General features: G+C 33.5%; 1 protein-coding gene across 10 annotated transcripts in view; it reads left to right on the top strand.

The window, feature by feature from the left end:
• LOC145256191 (1-phosphatidylinositol 4,5-bisphosphate phosphodiesterase beta-4-like) overlaps window positions 1–24695 on the top strand; it is a 521907-nt gene that overhangs the window by 34056 nt on the left and 463156 nt on the right. For 4 of the 10 annotated variants that reach the window (XM_080114793.1, XM_080114795.1, XM_080114784.1 and 1 more), the window contains exon 1: window positions 22399–22678. The exons of 4 other annotated variants lie outside the window; for them this stretch is intronic. The gene's annotated coding sequence lies outside the window, so the exon portion shown is untranslated. Of the gene's footprint in view, window positions 1–22357; window positions 22679–24695 lie in introns of those variants that run through there. 2 more of the 10 variants (XM_080114791.1, XM_080114787.1) reach the window with 2 other exon arrangements.

The raw sequence follows: 24695 nt of genomic DNA, 5'->3' as shown, positions 1-24695 counted from the left end.
GTCAAAATCGTCTGTTCCTCCTTACATAGGATTATTTCGATTACCGATACTTATGGAAGACATTCCAATACGAAACCTATTCAAAAACACTGCCAGGCACATGAAGTGTGAAATTTCATACAAATCAGCCCAGCCATTTTCGAGTCCATAGGGAACTCTCTCTTTGTCTGTCTCGCTCTCTCTCTCTCTCTCTCTCTCTCTCTCAAACACACACACACACACACACACAGAGACAAAGTTCCTTTTATATAATAATAAAGATAGAGATTTTGTCAGTTTTTCAAATTTAGACCCAAGTAGCATTTAAGTTGATAAATCAAACTTTGCTTCTGACTAAGCAATTTTCATTTGTTATTATTGTACCACATTTTTAGTAATATAAGAATAATATACTTAGCTACACTTTATGTTAAAAATTTACTAAGTCTGACAGAGACGACTGCTAATATGAAACTTTTAAATAATCCAAAAATAAAAATCAGCAAAGGAAATAACTTATTACAAAATGAAGAATATAATAGGAGTTGTCTACCTGTGATTTTAAAAATGCATAAATATATTAATTATATTAAATTATTATTACAATTAAAAACTAAAATGACTTTACCACATCCCAAACAATGCAATATAGGTATTTCTAGTCTAAGTAAATAAATTTACCAAACCTATTTCTGTCATCTATAAATATAAAAGCGAAAATATGTGTATGTATGCATGTATGTATGTATGCATGTATGTATGTATGTATGTATGTATGTATGTATGTATGTATGTATGTATGTTCGCTTTTTGTGTATGTCTGTAAAAGGCTTTTTTCCGAGAAGCGGTCGGTCGGCTCACAACTTCTTAAAACTTTTTATATCACATATAAATCATAATATCTATCAGCTGACAACGGAGGTCGCCTGTCTATTTAATTTGCTCAACTTCAAAAAGATAAATATTCAACATTTTTCGTTCACCGCATGTGGATTAGGCTTTTTCATATAATAAAAGCGGCACTAATTCTGGCAGTATTTTTCCAGTCGCGATCGCCGGAAATATCCGAAAGCAATCAGATTTGATCAATGTGGAAATATTTTCTTTATATCAGACAATTGCTACTCAATTTTGACAATCCCCTTTTTATGGGGAGCTGGTCCCCCCCCCAATACCTTGGGAAAATAAAAAAATCGTTCCCGCAGTAAATAAAATACTACCCCACAGTCAAAGTTGACCTCATTAAGTCATTAAAACGTGCACTTGCCAATTCTAAATAGTTAAATAAATTCAAACGTGTTTCCATTAGTATTTCACGGTGGCCCAATGGTTAATGTCGCACGTTTTTTTTCACACTTTAATTTCCAACTTTGCCTCAAGGGTTCGGGTTTGATCCTCATACTTACCTACCAAAACTTTTTTTTTTATTTTAAACCCCCCCCCCCCCCTGGAGTTTTGATTTACCCAAAACCACACACACCTCCAAACACACGGGCAACGCTGGGTAACCCCCGCTAGTCCGTATAAAGTGAAAACACCTGATATCAAGTTAATTCAACTTTACACAATAATCCAACATCTTTTTCTATACACTGCTCACGTGTATGCAATATCAGTCATAATTTGTTAACTAATTTCAACATTGGTTTTGTAAAAGGATAATTTGTTAACTATTATTCATTAGTGTTAGTCTCTAGAGGTAATGGATACCATTTACATGAAGCAAGGGTTGCTCAATCCCTATACCTTTCATTGCTGAAGACCAGTGCCAATTATTTAATTTAGTAGTCAGTGCTTAGCTGTCTGATCATTTGAGCCTAAACTAAATAGATTGAGATCAGAAGCTATAGGGTTGATATATAAGCAGGTTGGGATGCACCATTGTGCTTAGATAAGCAATCCATTTTCTGCATCCTGATTGGTTGCTCGTCCAAGAGTTGATGCTCTGTTATATAAATATTGCTTCATTCAAGCACGAGCTTTTGTGTCAATTGGATAACTATTGGAACCTTTAATAAGACAACTGAAATTGTTATGATAAGCTCAGGAGTAGTGTTAATTTAAAGCTTTTTTTTTTTATCTCTGAGATAATGTGCCCTACCAAAGTAGTGTTACAGGATTTCACCTTATAAAATCTGACTCCGATTCCTAGGATTTAAAGAATTCTAACTCTGATAATTTCAAAATATCTGACTCTGACTCCTTATTTTAAAATCTTTCACTATTCAGACGGTCTGTGATTTTTGGGAGATAAAAATCCTAGCATTCTTAAGAATCCAACTCCGACTCCCGCTGACTTCAATTCCACAGCCATATACCAAAGTTTGAGTCTAGTCTACCCTACTATTTCACTGTGGACTGGAGGTGTATTCATATCATCTGAAGAATATTAAATTTTTTAGACGTTTTAACCCATTAAAAACAGACAAAAGTTATAACCTATTGATTTAGAATGAATACTTTATGCCAAATTGATGGTTGAATATGATTAAATTTGTGCTCATTTTTACATTAAATACTAATCCATATTGATCCCTTATTAACCCCTATTAATCCCTAACTTTTCATTGACCAGATACCATAATATTTAGTTCACTGCATCTTATAATAACAAAAGTCCCTTCAAAATTTAAGCTATGTCGACGTAATAGTTTCCAAGAAAAAGTGGAACGGGCAAACAGAGGGATAGACAGATAAACTAAGAGAAATCTATTATATAAATCTCACCATGCACGTCTGCCTTTGGGCTGGAGAGGGCTCCTGTAAGCCGTGGTGAAGGCAACCTTTCTAGGAGAAGCAAATCTCTGAGTTAAAAAAACCATAAAGCGGGAGACTAGTACCCGCATTAAGCTGGTCTGCAGTTTAACTTGTTGCTGGCTATCTTGCTGTTGCTTGTTGCTGGATCTCAACATTTTGAACTGAGAGAGAGACTTAGCTGTCGTACAAAGCTAAGACTCTGTAACATCATCTGTGTATAGATACTCCCTCAGACATTTGTCTATAAAAATGGTCCTGTGGCGATGGAAGTCATTTTTGGGCTCATGGACTTTAAGTGTCTGAGGGAGTGGCACTTGACTGACAAGACGTTGCAATCATCATGTCTGCCTAAAACTTTCAACAGAAGTGACGGATTTTCATGAGATTAGTATCGGTTTGAAGCTCGACCCTTCGGACGACAAATATCGAAAAATTGGCCAAAAACATTAATTACTTTACCCTCAACTGGGCACTTTTCTACAAGGAGGGGTCGCTTTTTTCACCAATTTTTCCGAAAGTCATCCCCTCTTTTCGATTGTCTAGCCTTAATTTAAACATTCGCCACTTCCGGTTTTGCAATGGACACAACAGCAAAGACGTCACATTTTTTTTTTCACTTTCTTTTCTGCCTCCGTGTCATGGGTTCGAGTCTGCCTGCCTACTACCACTTTTTTTCTTTTTTTTTGCTCAATACACACCTCCAAATACCCGGGCAACACTGGGCACCCAGGTCAGTATGATATAAAAATGACTTCATCCTTCCAAACTGTTGGCAAATCAGAGATTCTAATCTAGAAAAATCTGATTTCTACTTAATTTTTCATGTTTTTATTGAAATCCACACTTTTTTTTTGTTGTAAAAAATAAGATAAAGCTGAATTAACCTTTTAGTACAATTTTCTATGAAAACTGAAACATTGATTTTGCCATGAAGACTAAATCTACAAGCAATTCATGAAATGGGTAGGGAAGTTAGATGACTTTATTTTATCAAAGAATGACTTCCTGTCTCCTTTCCTCATCATTCTCTTGCCTTGTTAATGATGCCACAAATTCGTTAACTGCAACTCCATGCAAAGGGATGAATCCTCTCCCTCCAAACATGGTGATAAATGTGGATAGCACCACATAATGCTGTAGGACAGGATGCTGGTGGCAAAGCATTTATCCCCTTCTGCCCTCATTTTGGCTAGACATGAAGTCGGAGAGATCTGATTCTGATAAAAAATTAATCAGTTGGTCATATTATGCACGAGTATCTACAAGTTTATCCTTAATTATATTACTCTGATTATTCAAAAATTTGAAACCGTATTTCATTTTTTGGCACACGTATGGAAGTGATACCCCTCCCTGTAATTTTTTTTATTTTTGTCTTTTTTTTCATTTTTTTATCGAATGGTCACTAATCTACCAGATTATAAAAAAAAAAACTCAATAGTTATCATTTTTAATGGGGTGCTACATTTCTAATACAACGTTTTAGTAAACCGATCCCCCACTGACTTTTTCGGTTAAATTTCATGAATTTAACTTTTTTTTTTTTTTATTTTTTTAAAGCAGTTTGGCCTTAAAAAATGGCTTAAAAGGCTAAATTCCCGAAATTTGGCTGAAAAAGTCTATGCTTCCAAAATGGGGGATCAATTTACTAGAACATTGTATTAGAAACAGAGAACCCTTTTAAAAATGTTAAATATTGGATTTTCTTATATTTTTTTATAATCTGGTAAATTAGTGACCATTCAATAATAATCTGCTGAAAAAAAAAAGACAAAATAAAAAAAAATTACAGAGGACGGTACCGCTTCCATACGTGCTCCCTTCTTTTTATTTTTCTCTTCAGATAGATATTAGAAGACAATGGTTGAAGGTTAATCACATTAATAACAAAGAAGATTACGAGTGCCAAAGAGTAATGTTCCTAAAGAAGTAATGTGTTTTGAGGAGCAATGTTTTTTTTTCTCGGAGTAGTGTTTGCTGAGAGTAATGCTTCCCTCTTTCAGTAAAATTCCCTTCAAAGAATAATGTTTCTGTTTTCAGTGTGAAATTTCCTTCTTAAGGTAATATATTCTAAGAATATAAATAACTATCCTATCTATAATCTTGTATACTTTATTCGGCATTAAATAATCCAAAGAGATCCAGACAATTGCACTTAAGGGAACAGCGAGGATACTAAAAAGAGCTCTCGGTTGGTTTCAATAAAAAGCGGGCAATGTTGGCAGCTGGTTTGGCTGCCCCATACCCAGCATTACAATCTTCAAAGGAAGAAAAATGAAAATAAAAAAAAAATTAATATGCCGTAAAACAAATCAAAACATACTAAACAAATGCTATTGATCTGTGGTTTGGGAAACTATTGGAGTCTTTTCTCTGCTTAGGTACGGATATTCTCAAAGAGTAATGTTTTCAAAAACAAATATTTTCAAAGAGCGATGCATTCTAGGAATATATATATATATTAATATTGAAGTACCTTTGACGTATGTACATGTGTCACAGTTTCCAGATTATAAATTATTCGATCGGGAGATCCTATTTATTAAAAAGGAGGATAGAAGGTGATAACATTCTACGAACATAACATTATTAATATATAGATGTGCTAATTTAATGTTTGTAGTATGTTATTATCTTCTAGCATTCCTTTTAATAAATAAGATCTCCCGATCACTGAAGACGCAATGTAAAAAAAATAAATGAATAAAATAATGTCGCTTTTGGGTCACACATGAAACTAAAATATACCTTCTTGGTTTTCTGGCTAGGATTCAAGGGTGGTATCTGTTTTGTTTAAAGATAATATTATATATAATTATATCGTTGCGTTTTCTGTTCGTGTCTGGTGTCTATACAATGGAAATATATCACAAACTCATATAAGGATATTGGAGATAAACCGTAATAACCAGGTATATTCTGACGCTACATTAACCAGATTACTTAGATAAATAGTTTTACAGTTTAAACAACAGGGCTACGATAATATCGTGGAGTGTCCATTCATGCTGAATATCTACAGAATGTCCAGCAGCAATATATTGCATATGAAAGATCCCGCTGTGGAATTTCCACGGGTCACCCTAGTTAACTATAATTACGGAACTTCAAATGCTTATAACTTGTATTAAATACTGATTTTTTAAAAATAATGATTGTGATTTAAATACTCTGGTTATGTACTTACTTTCTCTCCAAAATGAACGCACTTTTTACTTGATTGCGATTTATGTTAAAGTAAATTGCTTTAAATTTCTGTTAAATATGATTATTTTTTAAACACACATATATCAAAAATGATTAAGCCAAAGCAAAAGAAATTGTTTTTCCTTGCTAATTTTCCAAATGCATGGTATAATGATATCGTGGGGTTTCTGTTTGCACCAGGCGTCCATACAATGAAAATATGTCACAGACTCCTAAAAGGATGTTGGAGATAAACCGTGATAACCAGATATATTCTGACACTACATTAACCAGATTACTTAGATAAATACTTTTAACAAAAGGGCTACAATAATATTGTAGGGTCTCCATTCATGCTGAACGTCCACAGAATGTCCAGCAGCAACATATTACATATGAAAGATGTCACTGTGGAATTTACACAAGTCCTGCTAGTATAAATAATTATTTTACCCATAGAATTATATTTGATTACGAGTATATGCCATAAAACAACTCAAACCCTCAACATGCGCACTAAGTGTCTTTTTCTTAATTTTGACTTTTTTAGTTGAAACTGGAATTCTTTAAGAAAATAGATTTTTTGGCCTGCCCTTTCTCCAAACACATAGGGGACTGTGTCCTCCCCCCTCCCACGCCCGGTTCCGAGTTTGAAAATTCATTTTGATTTCAGTTTGTTTGCCATTGCGTACTCCCATTCTTACGAAATGGTTACCGAACTAATTAGTAGCCAGACCCTCGCGTCACTTAATCTACATACTTAGGACTAATTGTTTCCTTTATCGACCAATACTTTTCCAATGTCGTTTGACCTGGCTTTTATTGTCCAATTTTCTTGACTGCACGAGGTTGTCAGGTTAACAACTAAAAAAGTGAAATTATGGAGTAAATTGTTGGAAATTACATAATCAACCTTTCTAACTGCCTCCATTAGAAGCTCTTAAAAACGTGTAATGATTGTTATTATCCAGCATTTGTGCTATGGAGGAAAGTGTATGATGTTGCTGGAAGACTGTGAGATATGCAGTTATTTTGATAAAATATGGAATAGAGCATCTGAATTGCTTAGTTGATTCATTCAGCTTCAAATATTAACCACTTAATAGCTAAAATAGTAGTATGGGGATCTATAAAGAACATAGTACTGAAACAAACATATATCGCATGTTGGTGTGTGTTTTTGCATATATATACATATATATATATATATATATATATATATATATATATATAAGTTGAGTCTTTTCTCACTCTGACATTGATATTAAAAGCCTACTTTTCAATTTAAGAATTATTAACACAAACTTTTTAATATACTCAGTCATTGATATGCGAATAACTTCATGAACGTTAACTAATTTGCATATTCCTTTGAAAAAATAGCATTCATTAATTAATTATTCATTCTTTATGTTTTCTTATTTAATGATTGGTTTCATTTAACTATTAGTAATAGTATATCGTAGTAATAGTATATCGTATAATAGTATATCGGTAATTCAAATGATATATTTTATTAGTATTTATTTGGTTTCCCACCAAAGCAAAATGTGACACGGGGTCGTTTTTAAAGTGGGGTTAAACCAGCTCCCCGAAAAAAAAAGGGGAAAGGGGCACTCTGGTTGGGTCCAAAAATAATAATTGTCCCAGTATAGAGTGTTTCCCCTTCATTGACTGGTACAAATTATCTTAAGTGCAGCATCTGCAGAACAGATACTACACTTTGAGGTATTTATTTGCTTCCCCACCGAGCAAATTAGGCACAAGGCTGATTTTTAAAGTGAGGAGTGAAGGGGAAATGGGGAACAACTCCCCGGGGAGTAGGGGAGCTGGATAGTGACAATTGGTATGAAGGGTTGCCCTTACATTGACCAAGGTCTTATCTGTGGGGTCGCCCCCACATGGGGTCTTTGCTTGCAGTATCTGCCGGAACAGATACTACACTTTGAGGTATTTATTTGCTTCCCCACTGAGCAAATTAGGCACAAGGCTGATTTTTAAAGTGAGGAGTAAAGGGGAAATGGGGACCAACTCCCCGGGGAGTAGGGGAGCTGGATAGTGACAATTGGTATGAAGGGTTGCCCCTACATTGACCAAGGTCTTATATGTGGGGGAAACCCCACATATGGTCTTTGCTCGCAGTATCTGTCGGAACAGATTCTACACTTTGATCCCGGGCCAAGAACAACAGAAAAAAGGCAAAATTCTTTTTATGCAGAGTTTTTATAGTGTGTATAATTACATAGAATTTAGGATAAAAAAAATTCTAGCACACAGACATGTTTTTATATGTATGTATGCATGTTATGTATCTCTCTCTCTCTTTCTCTCTCTCTCTCTCTCTCTCTCTCTCTCTCTCTCTCTATATATATATATATATATATATATATATATATATATATATATATATAAAGCGACCTTGTTCTCTGTGGTTTTGCAGTACATCTCTGAATATTTGGTCTACAGACTTGAAACTTGATATATAGAATATTTGGACCTCAGGAGCACTTTCAATTTGTTTTTGAGCCTGTAAAGATAGAGGTCAAAATTGTAAAAATACAGTTGACTTTAGTAGGAGTAAATGGACTATCTTCTGAGCATGTGTACGTATACATTTTTAGCTTAAAGCCGCTTAATTTTTAGCCCTTTTATCCATCTAGCGATAGTTCAGATGCTGATGATGAAGGTTGAAACACTAAATAATGACGAAGTCTGGACTGTTGATTGTTTTGGTTTTGATTCCAGCTGATGGCACAAGAGTCATTTTTTAAAGAACTTTTTAAATAATTAATATACAGTTGTGCCCGATATTATTCATACCCCCCTTGAAAATTGAGTTTATTAGGTGTAACTTTTGTAAGAATTTATTGTTTACGTCCATATTGATACATATTCTTAATAAACCTCTTCTGATCATTTTCGTCATTTTAAAATCTCGGGATACTTGTAATAAAAGAAATATACAGCTATTTATAAAATCTGCAATGTTCAAAAATAATCATACCCCCTTATTTTTTCAGTATTAATCGAGTTTCTGACTGTTTGTTTTCTGTTTGATTCTTATTTTGAATGCTTTTATACAACCTTTGATTAATTTCATTTCGTTTTTTGCATTTTTCAGAAATTAAAATGATATCAACTGAAAACCAATAAAAGAATAAAAATTATTAGAATGGGGAAGAAAAAAGAGCTTAGTAATGATCTTAGGACTAAAATTGTGAATTCACATAATGATGGTTTAGGTTACAAGTCAATTTTCAAGAAATTTGAGGTCCCTACAGCAACAGTACAGAGCATCATCAAAAAATTCCAGAGCCACCACACAACAAACAACTTGATTGGTAGAGGAAGAAAAAGGAAACTGTCTGCTAGAGCCACCAGGAATATTGTAAGAAGTGTTAATGCAAATCCAACCACCACTAATAAGGACATTTTAGAAAATCTGGAGTCTTCTGGCATAAAAATATCAAGGCAAACATTGCAAAGGACTCTGCATGAAAATGGTCTGAAAGGAAGAAGACCAAGAAGGACTCCATTGCACACCGGAAAACACCTTGCAGCACGTCTAAAGTTTGCTAGGACCCATGTGAATTCTCCAGAGTCCGTTTTCTCAAGTATTTTGTGGACTGACGAAACAAAAATTGAATTGTTTGGCCATATGGATGCTTCTTACGTTTGAAGGAAGAAAGGAGAAGCTTACAACCCAAAGAACACCATACCCACGGTGAAACATGGTGGTGGTAGCCTAATGTTTTGGGGCTCCTTTTCGGCTAGTGGTCCAGGTAGTTTGGTCAAGATAGATGGAACCATGAAGAAGGAGCAATATTTGGAGATACTCAAGAAAAACATTAGACAGGATGCGGAGAAGCTCCATTTAGGACCAAACTGGGTCCTTCAACAGGATAATGATCCAAAACATACTGCCAAAATAGTCAAGAAATGGTTTGAGGATAATCAAATTAATGTTTTGAAATGGCCTAGCCAGAGTCCCGACCTGAACCCTATCGAAAACCTCTGGCACATATTGAAAACTGAGGTTAAAAAGCGGAAACCTAGAAATTTGAGGGATTTGGAGAACTACTGCATTGAAGAATGGTCAAAAATCAGTGTTGATGCTTGTAAAAACCTTGTTGATAAATATCCCAAACGGTTACAGGCAGTTATTAAGAATAAAGGGCATGCTATTGACTATTAGTAAGAGAGGTATGAATAATTTTGAACTAGTGCCATTATTGTTTTTCTTTGTATAATGTTTCAAACTTGCATAATTTATTTATTTGTTGAGTTTAAATTAAATGCTTATGCTTGATTTATTGTTTGAAATCCCTTTAATATTGTCTACCTTCTGGTTTGAGCAATATTCTTATAGAAATCTCCAAGATCCGAGGGGTATGAATAATATCGGGCACAAGTGTATGTGTTCGGTACAATATAATAATCAATAGAGAATTTGCTCTATAATAATAAATATGAAATCTGCATTAATTAAAATATCATATTTAAGTATAATTTACGACTGGGCAATTCTGGGCTGCATGCTAGTATATATATATATATATATATATATATATATATATAATGATAATTTATATATATATATATATATATATATAATTTATATATATATATATATATAGTAATTTATATATATATATATATAATTTATATATATATTTTATAAATTACTAACTAGCTCTACCTACGTATTGAGCACTTTTGAGGTAAATACTTAAAGTTTACGCATAAATCTATACTTTCGTATATTAATTTTATGTGAGTAAATTAAGTAGTTATATATATATATATATATATATATATATATATATATATATATATATATATATATATATACACACACATGTTGTTTAATTATTTAATAATTGATTTTTGACAATTTCTCAACAGATCCTTAATGTAAGTTTTCCAAAACATCATATTAACTTACTCCTTTTTCTTTCAGTTAAAACAACATACATTTATTTACTGGTACTTCCGACATAACACCTTGTCTCTTTTTCAAAGTCTTCTCGTACCCCAATGTGCTTAACCAAACTCTGCTGTGTCGAACACGTGGTGCTCTGTCATTGTTTGACCATGTTTGGGATGCGTCTTTTTCTGTCGCTCTCAGTTCACATGTGTAACACATCTATCTCTGTCAATCTCAGAGTCACGTTTTTCATTTTTTATAATTTTTTTCTTTCCTTCTTTGCTGTGGCATCACTTTGCACATGGATCAGTCCTTTGCATATATTGGTTGCTGCCATTTACATGACCACGCTCTGTTACAGAGTACACTCAGAAAAGTTGACAGCATAGTTTCATCAACCTCAGTCCCCAATTGAATCTTAATCTCAATTTAAAAATAAATTCTTTAGTTATATTCACTCCAAACATGTTACATAGCTGCTGGGATCTAAGAGCCAATTGTGAATTAGGGGTAAGATTGATAGAAAGATTCTAAGTGGGAAGTTGTGCAGCAAAATGTTTGTTCACATTACAGTTACATTTTTTCATGTTGGAATTTGTAAGTTCATGAAACCACATTCCATTGATGTACTCGTAGAACAAGCACAGGAAGGCAAAATATTGCAGAGATGAAACGGGTTGGAGCTTGGTAGCTCTGTGGCATCTTCTATTAGTTTAAAGGCTCTTATTTGAACCCTTTCTTAGAGGGAGAGGTTAATGAGTGTGCACCAGCCAAGATGTGGCAATAATGTTCCATACACAGGCGAATGGTGGCTTTGTAGAAAGATAAGGTACAGGCAGGTAAAATAATTTTTCTAATCCAGTTGACAGAGCCTACCTTCTTTGCAGTAGACTTGGCAGTATCTTCTATGCATTTGCTTCAATCCATGTTATTTGTGAAAGTCAGGTCGAAGAACTTGAATGTTGGACTCCTTTTTTTATTTTTCCAAAAGAGTCACCATTTATCAGAGCCCAGAGGTCACTCGAGAATAAGGGTTAATGAGTATACGGTGGTCAATAGGACAATATCATAGTAATCGTTAGTAGTGGAAATTTGGTAAATTGGATTACTTAAGGGGACAACTCATCAAGAACTTGTTTACATTGGACTTGAAGACGACCACATTGTAGTTAGCTGGAAAGCAGGCAAATGGAACAGTGTTCCACAGGCAAACAATTCTAAGAAAGAAGCTTTGCTTATGGTATCCACATTTAGGTTTAGGCACAGATAAAGAATGGGGGAAATTATTGATAGTGGTTTCGGATAGATGAGTGTTTTTCATGAAAGTTTGGCAAGGGGATCCATGGATTGGAGCTCAGATGAGCATTTGCTATGAAAATAGCGATAGAGCAGGGACAGATAAAGAGTGGGGGAAATTATTGATAGTGTCTATTTTGTAGGAAAGAGGTTGCAGGGAAGAGAATAGGGCGTCACCTACTAGGCTACAAAATCTATTTTGAAGTCTGTCAAGCCAAGATAGGGTAGGTTGCTAGTAGCCAAGGCAATCGGTGTTAGGATAGATTTGTAATAATTGTGAAAGAAAAAGAACCTTGTTTTACTAGCATAAAATGTAACTATCCATTTATAGCCCCATTTCACTACAGACTGGAAATAATGTTCTCTAATTGAAAGAATTTGCCCATTGCTTTTGATATGTTTGCATTCATTTTGCTCCCGTACAGAGAACAGAGTATAGTGTCATCTGCAAATATAACCATCTCGGACACAATTGCATCAAGAAGGTCGTTTATACAAAATCAGGAATGATAAATGTTCATGGATCGATTCTTGAAACATACTCACATTAATGTCAAGTTTTTTAGATGTATGGTCGCCGAGGATGAGGTGCATCTTTCTTTTGTAAAAAATCCAGCTCATCATCTAATATATAAAAGGCAAAATGTGAGTGTGTGTGTGTGTGTGTTTGTATTTCTCACAAAACTTCCGACAGACGCGTCGGAATGTGACAAAATTAGTATTGTTTCAAAGATCGATATCTTGGACAACAAATATAAAAAAATTGGCCAAAAAGATTAATTCTTTCACTGTCAACTCGGCTGTTTTATACAAGGTGGAGTTACTTTTTTTCGTTAACAATTTTGCACATCATTCAAACCTCATGTGAACGACGTCGCATAAAACATGGTATTTCAAAGCCTGTGACATCACAATCACGGTGAGCACATCGATAAGACGGTTTGCTTTTTTTTTCACCTCCTTTTCCTCCTGCGTGTTATGGGTTTGAGCCTGCCTACTACTCCTAATTTTTTTTTGTTTTTTTTTTCTTGCGCTTGCACAGGCACTTGCTGCTATTTTGAGTTGTTTTAATTTATATTTTTTTTTTTGCTCAACCAACTCCCTTACATACACCTCGACATATCTGTGCAACGTCGAACACTCAGGCTAGTATAATAATAAATACAAAATTTGCATTAATCAAAATATCATGTTTAAGCGTATTTTACAACTGGGCAATACCGGGTAGTCTGCTAGTCTTTTATCAAAGAAAGATTTGGGTATATCAAATAGTCATCTAGTAATATTGTGAAAATTAATTTTCATGAGAAGACCTTCATACAAAGGCTTTGTATATATATCAAGCGCTACTACCCTAGCTTCATCTGCCTTATCCAATGTATGAAATATATGTACAGAAATGATCGCTAGGATGTATACAGTATAATAGGCTTGTCTAAATCAACACTCAGCATTTATGAAGTGGTGGACTATCATTAGATTGATTAATGATTCAAAGATTCTAGTGAAAAGCGAGAGGAAACTGATGGAGCAATGATTTTGTGGGTTAGTTCTTTCACCAGAATTTTTTAACACTGGTACCACAGAATCTGTTTTACAGCTATCAGGGAAATAAGATTTGGCAAAACATTTGTTATAGAGTTTCAAGAAGACAGGGACCAGTTTAGCAGAGCATTATTTAATTACTGTAACAGGGATAAGATCAGGCTAAAAAAATGTTAGATCTCTATCTGTTATAGGTATTAGATAGGTATTAATATTACCATTGATGTATGTTAGGGGCAACCATTGTAATCTGTTATAATATGTCCATGTTTGTATGAATACATAAATAATAGGTGTTCTATTTGTATTGTTTCTTGCTTCTATCATCTTTAGAGATAAATAATGAATAAAAAATGCAGAAACTGTACTTTTTATGTGCTTATTCAGGAAAAATTTCATGCATAGCTAAGTATGGCCTTTAACTGAAAACTAGTCAAATACACAAGCACCCTATGTTTCTCATATATGGCATAATCACATTGACACACCGGTTCTTGTCAGATCACCGAAGTTAAGCAATGTTGAGCCTGGTTAGTACCAGATGGGTGACTATTTGGAAATTGTAAGCACTGTATGTGCTCTCCAGTTATCTTGACATTTGATTCCAGTCGTCCTGTGCATATACTTCACTTGCTACTGGTATTTAATAATGTCAACTCAGGAGAGGCGTAGTTTGAGACTGTGCATCTCCTGCCACAAAAATTTCATGTGCAGACACCCCTACGTGGATATTCATAGTCTGTTAAAGACTGAAGGAGCCTGTAAAAGAAAGCGTGGAACTTGTAAAAATAAACAATTTTTTTCCCCCAATTACTTTATTAATTTTACTTGAGAAACTGTAATTTGCCAAATAGAGAATCTGATGGAAAGTATGTAAATAGCACTGCTATTCATCTTCTTCACAACTTGTTCTTGTTATGTAAATTGCACTTTAACTGTTACTTAGAAATTAATGCTTGTGAAGATTTAGAGATGTGCCACAAAGAACACTCTTTTCTGCCTTGACAGAGTAACAAAAATCAATTTTGGAATCCAGTATGTGGTAATGGGAGTGATCTTTTCAAGATTAAATCGACCAGAATTCATTTCATTTTCTTTCTAAATCTGTCAGCCATTTTGATCTTTTTATAATAATTGAAAAACAAAAGGTAAATGACTGTGTGACCCTTCGAAAGTTGAAAGAAATTGGGAATTAATTTTAATTCTATATGCCTAGTATCAGATGAAATTTTCATGGACAGCGTTTCCTTGCAGGGGTTTCCCGTCTATGGAACACATTACTGTGGAATTACTTCCTTGTTGATTACAACTTGGTCATCTTCGAATCTAATGCCAGCAAATTCTTCTCCCACAAGTAAAAGTCATCTTTCAACAGACAATTATCTCTGTCTTATTAACTCTTATCATTGAATGGTGTTTGAACTTGATAAATGGTGACCCAATAGGAAAAAAGTCCTGCAATTTCATTAATAAAAAGAAATCACTACTGAAGTACAAGACAGTTGATATAAAAAAGGAAATACTAGTAGGCATCACAAACCAGCTTAGTTTGGTTTGGTTGTTTTATTTTATGGTATATCAACCCTTTTAAAACTATTGATGCTGAATCAGGTCATTTTGCAACTTCAAGTTCTTTATATCTTCAAATAACCAATTGACACTCAGCCACCAGTTTCTATCATATTTTTGGGAGTAATTAGTTTGGGGTTGAAATAGGAATATCAATTCTTGTGACTAGGTTTGTGCAAGTTTTATATTGTGAGACTTGACATGATTAGCAAATTGATCGGATTGAGCCTCTCCGACTGCTTGTCTAGGTAAGGGTGAAAGTGGAATGTTGCCGTGTGCATATCCATTTTCCCGGGTTATGGACTGCTCAGCTACCAGGATCTCTGCCTTAGGCATCACAGGTTGTGGGAGGACAAGAAAGAAATAAAATGCAAGAGAGAAAGAGGAAGATTGTTTTTGGCTTTACAAAACATGATTGAGTTTTGTCAAGGCAAAGGAAAAAAACAATAACATCAATGTTTGGTTGATCTTAGGCCATGAAACCTGTATTTTCAGATAGCTTGATTTAGTAGCACTAGAGTGCTTAGCTTAAAGTGTAAAAAGGTTTAGCTATACAGAAATTCCCTTCAATTTCAACTTTTTGAAAGGGAGGGTTTATTTTGATAGAATTTGAAATATCAAGCACAAATGAATACAAATCTATTTATCAAGATGAGAATAAAGGAAATGTAAGATTTTAGATGCATCAACATAACTTCATATAGACTTGTTTTTGTTTTTTGATAAAACGACTCATCTTTAAAAACTTTTCTTTATTAGGACTCTTTCCAACATCTTTCAAGTTTGAGCATCTTCAGTGTTTGATCACTGGTGAGACGTTATACAATGCTGTGAATGTTGGGAATTCAATATGGATTGGTAGAAGGACCTTAAAAAGGTGAGGAATAGGGTGGGAGATATGTGACTGAATATAAGTTCAAAAGGAAAGCACATATACAATGTGCAGTGAATTTGAACTCCGAATTCACAGTTCAACTGAATGGAGAATAATTTTCTTGTATTGATCCACAGCTCTTGTTTCAAAAACTAATGATTTGATTATGAACAAGCAGACAGATAAGCTGATGTATTCAAGTATGAACTATGGGTGTGGAGTCAGTCGAGGGTAAAGTTATTACTGTTTCAGTTGATTATTGGTAAACTCGGACTGAAACATAAATAAGAAATGATTAAAAAATGTTCAAAGTGAAATGTAAAAAAGATGACCATCAAAACGCACAAAAATTAATTTCTTTTGTTTCGTATGAGCATGTATCAAATTAAAAAAAAATATAATTTATATGAAACCCCATCATATGACCTTATAAATGCTGGCATTGTGAATTTAAACATAGCCAGAAATCTGTGAAATAGCTCCAAGACCTGGTTACAACCCTTTTGCCATTAGTGAGGCGCCTGTGAATCAAGTTGAGCCTGCCATTTTAGAAGATCAATGCATGACTGTTTGCTAAATAGCCTAAGAGGTGAAGATGAGTACAGGGTCTGTGGAAACTATCATTCATGACCATTTTCATATGCATAACCTGTCTGCCAGATGGATTCCAAGATTTCTGACACCTTTTCACAAGCAAGAATGTGTACAGTGCTCAAGGATGAATTTGGAGATGTATCAAGAAGAAGAATCAAGTTTTTCAAAAGAATGAGTATTGAGGATGAAATTTGGATCTATCCCTATGACCCAGAAACCAAAGTCCAGTCAATGCAATGGATGCACTTGAATTCATCATCTCCAAAGGAGACAAGGGTGCATCCTTCTGCTAGCAAAGTCATGCTCACAGTCTTCTGTGGGCAAAACCGAGTAGTAATGATAGATTTCCTAGCAAACGGTACCACAATTACAGGAACCTATTATGTTTCACTGAAATAATGTTGAATTCTGTAGAATCAAATTGAAACTTATAAAATGCTTACCCACCTGAGCATAACAGAACATACCAGTCTTTTATAAGTCGGATTTTCAGTGTTCTTTTCAGTTTATCTATTTGTAGCTCAACTGATAAGAGTTGAGTATTGACTGTTAAATTCAATATATTCACATATTTTTGAAAAACATGAAAATCTTCTTTAAAATCAAAATACTATGAGTAATTCTATTTAAATTTAATATTTGTACAATTTATATTTAATCTATATAATTAAGTCAATCGAATTCTGGACTGTTGTCATTGATAGCTTACATTCTTAAAAATCAATATTTCCTTCTGTTTGGACATTAGAGTGAAAGCCATGTTGCCTGAGACAACCATTTAATCCTAACAGTATCCAACACTCATCAGTATACTTTAAATTTATTGCACTGTTATATTATGCTCCAGTTACATCAACATATAAAAATAAAAAATAGATAAAATAGTTGAAGAAGTTAAAACAGCAGCTGATCTATGTTTAATTAGCTTATCATTCAAGAAAATACTGACCAAAACAGGTGACAGTATGAAAATATTAGAACCATTGGCCAAACATTGTCGAATTCCCAATAGGCTAATGTGCTAGAAATGTCACCAGCTCCGATCTAATAAAAAAAATTCTTTTAGACAAGTACATATTTTTTAAAATAAATATGTATGCTAAAAATACATTCATTTAAGTATTTGTGAAAACGAAAAAGTTTCATGACGTTTATTTTATTTCTATTTTACATATATTAAAAAAATATTTTTACTATTAATTATTTCTGTTATATTTCAATGGAAAAAAAATTACTTTTCATATTTTTTTAACAAAAACAAGTTTTCGTTAATAAATATTTATATTAAATAAACATTTAGTTGAGTATTTTAAAATGAGAAAACATTTGAAGATGTTTATAAAATAAAACTGCTACATTTCTAATGAAAAAAGCATTCATATTTTTGGACACATTTTCATGAATAAATATGCATGTTAAAAAAACGTTCGTTTGAATATTTACAGTATTAATTTTTTTCTGTAAATGAAAATATTTTAATGAAAAAAAATTACTTTGCAGATTTTCTGGTCTGTTGACCTACATTTTCGTATATTTAACATAAAATTCACAGAGACCAGATATTCAAGGTACACCTGCGAGTACAGGACACATTGTTAGAATGAAGTGACTTGTCTCGGTTAAGATGGCCTTTCACTAAGATTGCACTTACTCCGCTCTTTGTTGCAAGAGGACATCTTCTTCTTTTACTTCTTTTTCTTCTTCTTTTTGTTTCCCATTGGCTATACCAGTACAAAGTGATTATCTTCATTAATTTTTATTGTTTACATTTCTTTCTATATTCCATTGCTTGAGGTCGTTCTTGACGGAATCACTATAAAGTATTCTTCAGCCTTTTCTTCGCTTATCCACAGTTGAGATGTGTGCACATCTTTTTATCCAATCACACCTTGTCCGTTACAGATGGTTGCAGTGCAGAGCTAACCCTAATCTGGCTATCTTCGACCTAAATCGTCACCAAGTCATAGGTCTTCTGATATAAGGCATGCAAGCAAGAGATGTGTTGGGCAAGGATATTATCACCATCAACATATTCATGATAAGGGTTTTGGGGACGGGTAGGAAAGTTGTATCGCTGCACCTGGTTCATGTATACAATTCATTCAGAGGAAAAGCCAACAGATCTTAGAAACAGTTTGTTACTAATACTGAAACTGTTGATGAAAGATGTGGAATCAAATTGACACTTGCTGGCATAAAGACTCCAAATAATTAATGAGAAAATTTTTTGCTTGAATAAGAGAATATTTATCTAATAGATTGTCCACTCATGGACTAACTACAAATCAGAACTTAGAGAATGAACTTGCTCATCTAGAAATAATGAAGTGTCTCAGCCTGCTTGTCTGTCAATTTTCTGTTTCTGTCTAAGTTTTTTTTTTTTTAGTTTAAGCTGAACTGGTCAGACAGCTGAGCTTGGCTATTAAATTCAATAAGAGACAATTATACTTAATCTACAAAAACAAAGAAACAAATGTCCTCAATGACCTCTGGCAGAAATGGTTTCATGGTAAAGTCATTGAGAATAAAAAAGCTATCCACTGTCAAATATCAATTGCTATACTTCATAGATTTCAATTCAAGGTGAACCATCAAATTTAAGAATGGATGGGAACTTACTATCATTAGTGTAATGAGGCTCTTGCGTTATAATCATTTTATTTTGCATTTATTCTGTGTAGCTAAATTCCTACCAAATTTTTCCCTCCACCATACATAATCAAAGGCTTCATCAGCTTGTATTGGTAATTATTGTTTTCAGCTCATACTGCTGTAGTTCCGAAATAGTTCCTTTCACTCATCAGATATTACTCATTACTCTCTAAGATGTCCTGGATATGACCTTAAGCGACAACTTAAGTTTAAGAGCTTTGGAACTGTAGTAGTAGTAGCATCATCGACAACAAGTGCATAATTGTATTGACACATCGATTCTTGCTAGATCACAGATGTTAAGCAACGTTGAGCCTGGTCAGTACCAGATGGATGACCATTTGGAAATACTAGGCGCTGTATGTATTTAGGTAAGCGCGTATGTATAAATAATACCTCAGGGAGATGCACAATTCTAAATCACACTTGGGCAAGTTGTAGCATCTGTTAATCTCTCTCTGATATTCTGGAGGATAAACAAGAGGATAGATAGAGTTTCTCAGCTTTCATGAATGTAATACATCTAGAAAAGAGAGGTTCTGGTAAAAAAAAAAAAAACTGGATAGAGGGAGCCCGTTGACCCTGTATTGACATCTTCTAATGATGGTGTTACAGAGAAAAATTGCTTCCAATTTGTCATGAACCAGCACGGAAGTAATAAGGTTAAAAACTGTCATGAAAATACTCATGTTGATATGCAATCAGGTTCAATGTAATCCCTACAGCTACCTACCTTGAAAATGCTGCTGTGAAACCTGACATAGTTATATGGAATGTCAGAGAGAGTTGCAACCTTGGTTGAAGTGAGTGTTCCTAATGATGGAGGTCTGAACAGAGCCGAAAGGGAGAAACAGACCAAATATCAAGATCTCATGTATGATATGAAAAGAAATTGGAATCTTAGGGAGATATCAATCATACCAGTTATTATAGGTGCCACAGGGCTTATGAAGAAGAACTTGAAGTCCTACCTTACTAATATTCCTGGTGAACCAAGTGCAAAAGAGATCCAGACAATTCCACTTAAGGGAACAACGAGGATACTAAAAAGAGTTCTCGGTTGGTTTCAATAAAAAGCAGGGCAATGTTGGCAGTTGGTTTGGCTGCCCCATACCCAGCGTTACAATCTTCAAAGGAAGAAAATTAAATTAAAAAAAAAAAAGTTTAACCAGAGATAGCAAAAGAAGATCATCCCTTAGTTACCATTATTCCCAAGTCCACTCTGATCCGAAGAAGTCAGGCTTCCATTTATGGGTTAAATAAAATTTTCAGACTATTTACAATACATATGCCAACAAGATACATTTCTATATAAAGTCAGATATGTGTATATATTTATGGATATTGCATGCATAATATTCACTAATAAACTAATTATCGATCATTATGATTTTTGGAACACATCTGCCAGGCGTAAATGTGAATAATGTGGGTTATATTTAATTTAATTTCATGTAAAGCATATAAAGAGGAAGTGAAACTCTTTGTGAACATTTAGATATATCCGATTTTTGTAAACTTTCAACAGCTAATTAGACATCAATTAATAAATATTCACAAAATTTCAGGGTTTTTTTTTAGTATTTTGAAGGAATTTTAGTGGGCATAATATATGTGTACAAACTTCCATTTTGAAATTAAAATATTTCAAATTTGCATTGAATTTTATCCATAGTCATTAGACACCCATTAATCAAAATCCTTGAATTACAGGGGGTTTTTAAGCCTTAAATTTTAAAGTATTTTCTATAATCAAAATTATGTAATGGATTTTGATCAAAATTGAAATAAGAATTATGGCAAGGTTTATTGGTAGCATTATATTTTGATTTTAATTTTCGTGAGAGGACAGTTCGAAACTGAAGTAATTTTACCCATCTTGGGATGGGTATTCCCTAGTTAATGTATAAATATTTGAAGTTATTAAGAAATTGAAGCATACAAACCTTTACTAAATTGACTGAATTTATCTTAAATGATCCCCCCCAATGGTTGATATGTTATAAAATAAAACAACTCTTACTAAGGTTATTACTATTGCAAATATTAAAAAAAAAAGTAATCGGTTTCATCATCATTATATGGAGACTAGATTGGACGAACAGTATTAGGATCTTTCAGGTGAGATATTTTAAATAATCCGAAATTACTGGAAAGTTATGATATTGATGTGCTAATGAAAAAAAATAGAAATGATATTTAGAATGAAGCAAACTCATTTTCGTTTCAGAATTTTTTCAGCTGAGTTTGCTAATTTGCCTTATTAGGGTTTTCATCTTGATTGTTATTTAATCTCCAGCTTTCCTCAAGCACATCTAGATCTACACCTGTGGATTCAATAAAGGATTTAGTTTGAAATTTCATCCAGTCTTAATAGTTTGAAAAAAAAAATCCTGCAGAAGATCGGAGGTTATACCGGCGGAAACGTTGTAAATATGACAACCAAGATGAGAATAGTAGTCCAAATAATGTAAATAATACGACTGATTTTTTTTTAATCTTGAAGTGGAATTGTGTGTGTGTGTGTGTGTGTGTGTGTTTTTTACTGAAAATGTCCACAGAGGAATGCATAAAAATATTTCGTTGTTAAAAAATATAATTCTTAGTTGGGATATTTTTTGGAACATACTTGCACGATTTCCTTGATACTAAAAATCTGTACAGTTACTGCTTCTAAGAATTATAAGGACACCAGTGTCAATAATTTAGCTATTATTACTGATAGCATAAATCTGACTACTACTTGCATAACGACTATTCTAACTGCTTTTCGATAATGAAATTCATAGAAATGCATGCATTTTATAATAAAGTTCTCTCTTGCTTTCTTTCTTTCACTTTCTCTTTCATTCTCTCTCTGCTTTGATTTCTTGTTACCAATTATATTAAAGAGAGAGAGAGAGAGAGAGAGAGAGAGAGAGAGAGAGAGAGAGAGAGAGAGAGAGAGAGATGTTGAGAATAAGCAGTGCGTATAGTCTAGTGTCTCCTGTTTGCTCACACCTGAGTAGAGATGAGAACTGTTCGAGGATGGGCAGGTACGTACGATGAAGGAAGAGGTTTTCCATCCTCCGCCTCTCTCTCTCTCTCTCTCTCTCTCTCTCTCTCTCTCTCTCTCTCTCTCATTGGCTCGTGAAGACACAGGTGCCTGCCTTGATCAATAGCCGAGTATTGAGTGGATCACCCAATGCAGAGGACGTGGAGCTGCCGGCTGATTCAACTAGCTATTTCATACGATTCTGGGGGCAAAGGGTCTGATGGGGGTTGCAACAGATCTTAACCTAACTGCACTAATTATCGAGGTAAAGAATTATTATTATTATTATTATTATTATTATTATTATTATTATTATTATTATTATTATTATTAACAACTTTTTTTGTTGTTTGCAATATTTTGCATTAAAAAAATGTTAAATTTTGCATTAAAAGCAATGTAATTCTAAAGAAATTATCTGCACACAATAGCTTGAGCATCACAGAATCCTTGGCTAGGAGCAAAGTGTATTATCTGTTTTGATACTGCATTTCATCTTCTTCTGTTCTCGGTTAGTGAAGGAGAAATTCTTCTATACTGTGGCAATTTTACTTTTTGTTCCATTCCAAATTGCTCCTTCTTGGGGAGCTTGGTTTCCCCACATTAAAGATCGACTTTGTGTCTAACTCTGCCCTTGTGCGGATGCAATAGAGACTCACAGGTGTGAGACGAGGACACTCATGTTATAGTGAATCGTGAAGAAAGGAAAGAAGAAAAAAAAAGGTAAAGACGAAGATGAGCATTTGGTGGCGATTGTTCTGAATTCATCACCGTAAGCTGTTTTCCTGATACCGAACGGTAATAAACAACGTTTTAAGTTTAATTGAGACTGTTTGAAACCGATGTAAATAATTGCCCCCTAAAAATTAAAATAAATTATTTTTAATTCAAATAATTTGATGCTTTTAAGTAAAAATTCTATTTTTTTAAAACTTGATATTTAATTTCCATAAAAATAATACCAAAAAGTTTTAATAAATTTTAATTATGAAATTTTACCCGAAAAATATTTCGTGTGACCTTTTTTATTTTTAATTATGACCGTTTTGTACAAGAGAAACGCTCTACTTCATGATCATGAATTCAGAATATCCACCAGAAAGTGTTCATCTTCGTCATATAGAAAAGAAACAATGTTGATGAATACAGTGTTTTTTAGAAATATTTTTTTTTTTTAGAAAATTTGATGTTTATGCACTTCTGTTCCCGTCCTATTTTTTTCAAATAGTATTTTGAAGTTAAATTCAAGTTTTACAATATCTTTTTTGTATTAAATGGTTATGTGAAAGTGCAGAAAAATTACAAAACACCTTCCCTTCCCCATGTTAAGAATGGTTTTCTAAATAATAACTTTAATATTTCAGCACGGTAACATAAGTGTATAAGTACCGAATTTTTTTTTTTTTTTTTTTTTAGAAAAATTCTTTCTTAAATATGATCTTCCGATTTGCATTTATCAAAAGTGACTGAACGTGACTTTTGGCTATTTGGATTATTTTAAATAAAATACAGTCGAGAAATTAATCAAAAGCAATTTATTTTGTTTTACCTGCTGATTTGTGATCTATTTGTGTTTCAAAAACTTAATATTTGATATAAGTTATAAGTTAGCTTCCTGTAAGCATGATCCCTTATTCAGATTAGCTCCTTACATCTCCACGCCAATTTGTCTTGTTTGATGTGAGTCTGAGTATCAAGTTAAGCTCCATAATTATTAGTTGTGAGCAAAGTAAGAATGGCCCTGATACTTTGTGCCAATAAAAATGTATGACGCCTTATTACTTTACTTACAACCAATAATTTGTGTAATTTACAACAATGGTTATTGATATATTAATACCGTAGGACCTTTTAACATATGTACATACGTGTGTCACGCTTTTCAGATAATAAATTATTCGATCAGGAGATCCTATTTATTAAAAAAGGATAGAAGGTGATAACATACTACAAACATTAAATTAGTGTATAGATACATTAATTTAATGTTCGTAGTAGGTTATCACCTTCTATCCTCCTTTTTAATAAATAAGATCTCTCGATCACCCAAGATGCAAGGTAAAAAAAAAAAAAATTAAAAATTAATTTAAAAAAAATGATGTCGCTTTTGGGTCACACATGAAACTAAAATATATCTTCTTGGTCTTCTGGCTAGGATCCAAGGGTAGGATCTGTTCTGTCTAAAGATAATATATTTATATCGTTGCGTTTTCTGTTCGTGTCCAGCGTCTATACAATAGAAATATATCACAAACTCCTATAAGGATATTGGAGATAAACCG

Source organism: Euprymna scolopes, chromosome 32 (genome assembly GCF_053919585.1).
Source record: "Euprymna scolopes isolate OS-2025 chromosome 32, ASM5391958v1, whole genome shotgun sequence".
Taxonomy (NCBI): Eukaryota; Metazoa; Mollusca; class Cephalopoda; order Sepiida; family Sepiolidae; genus Euprymna; species Euprymna scolopes.
The sequence above is the reverse complement of the archived record's forward strand: the minus strand, read 5'-3'. Positions and strand labels throughout refer to the sequence as shown.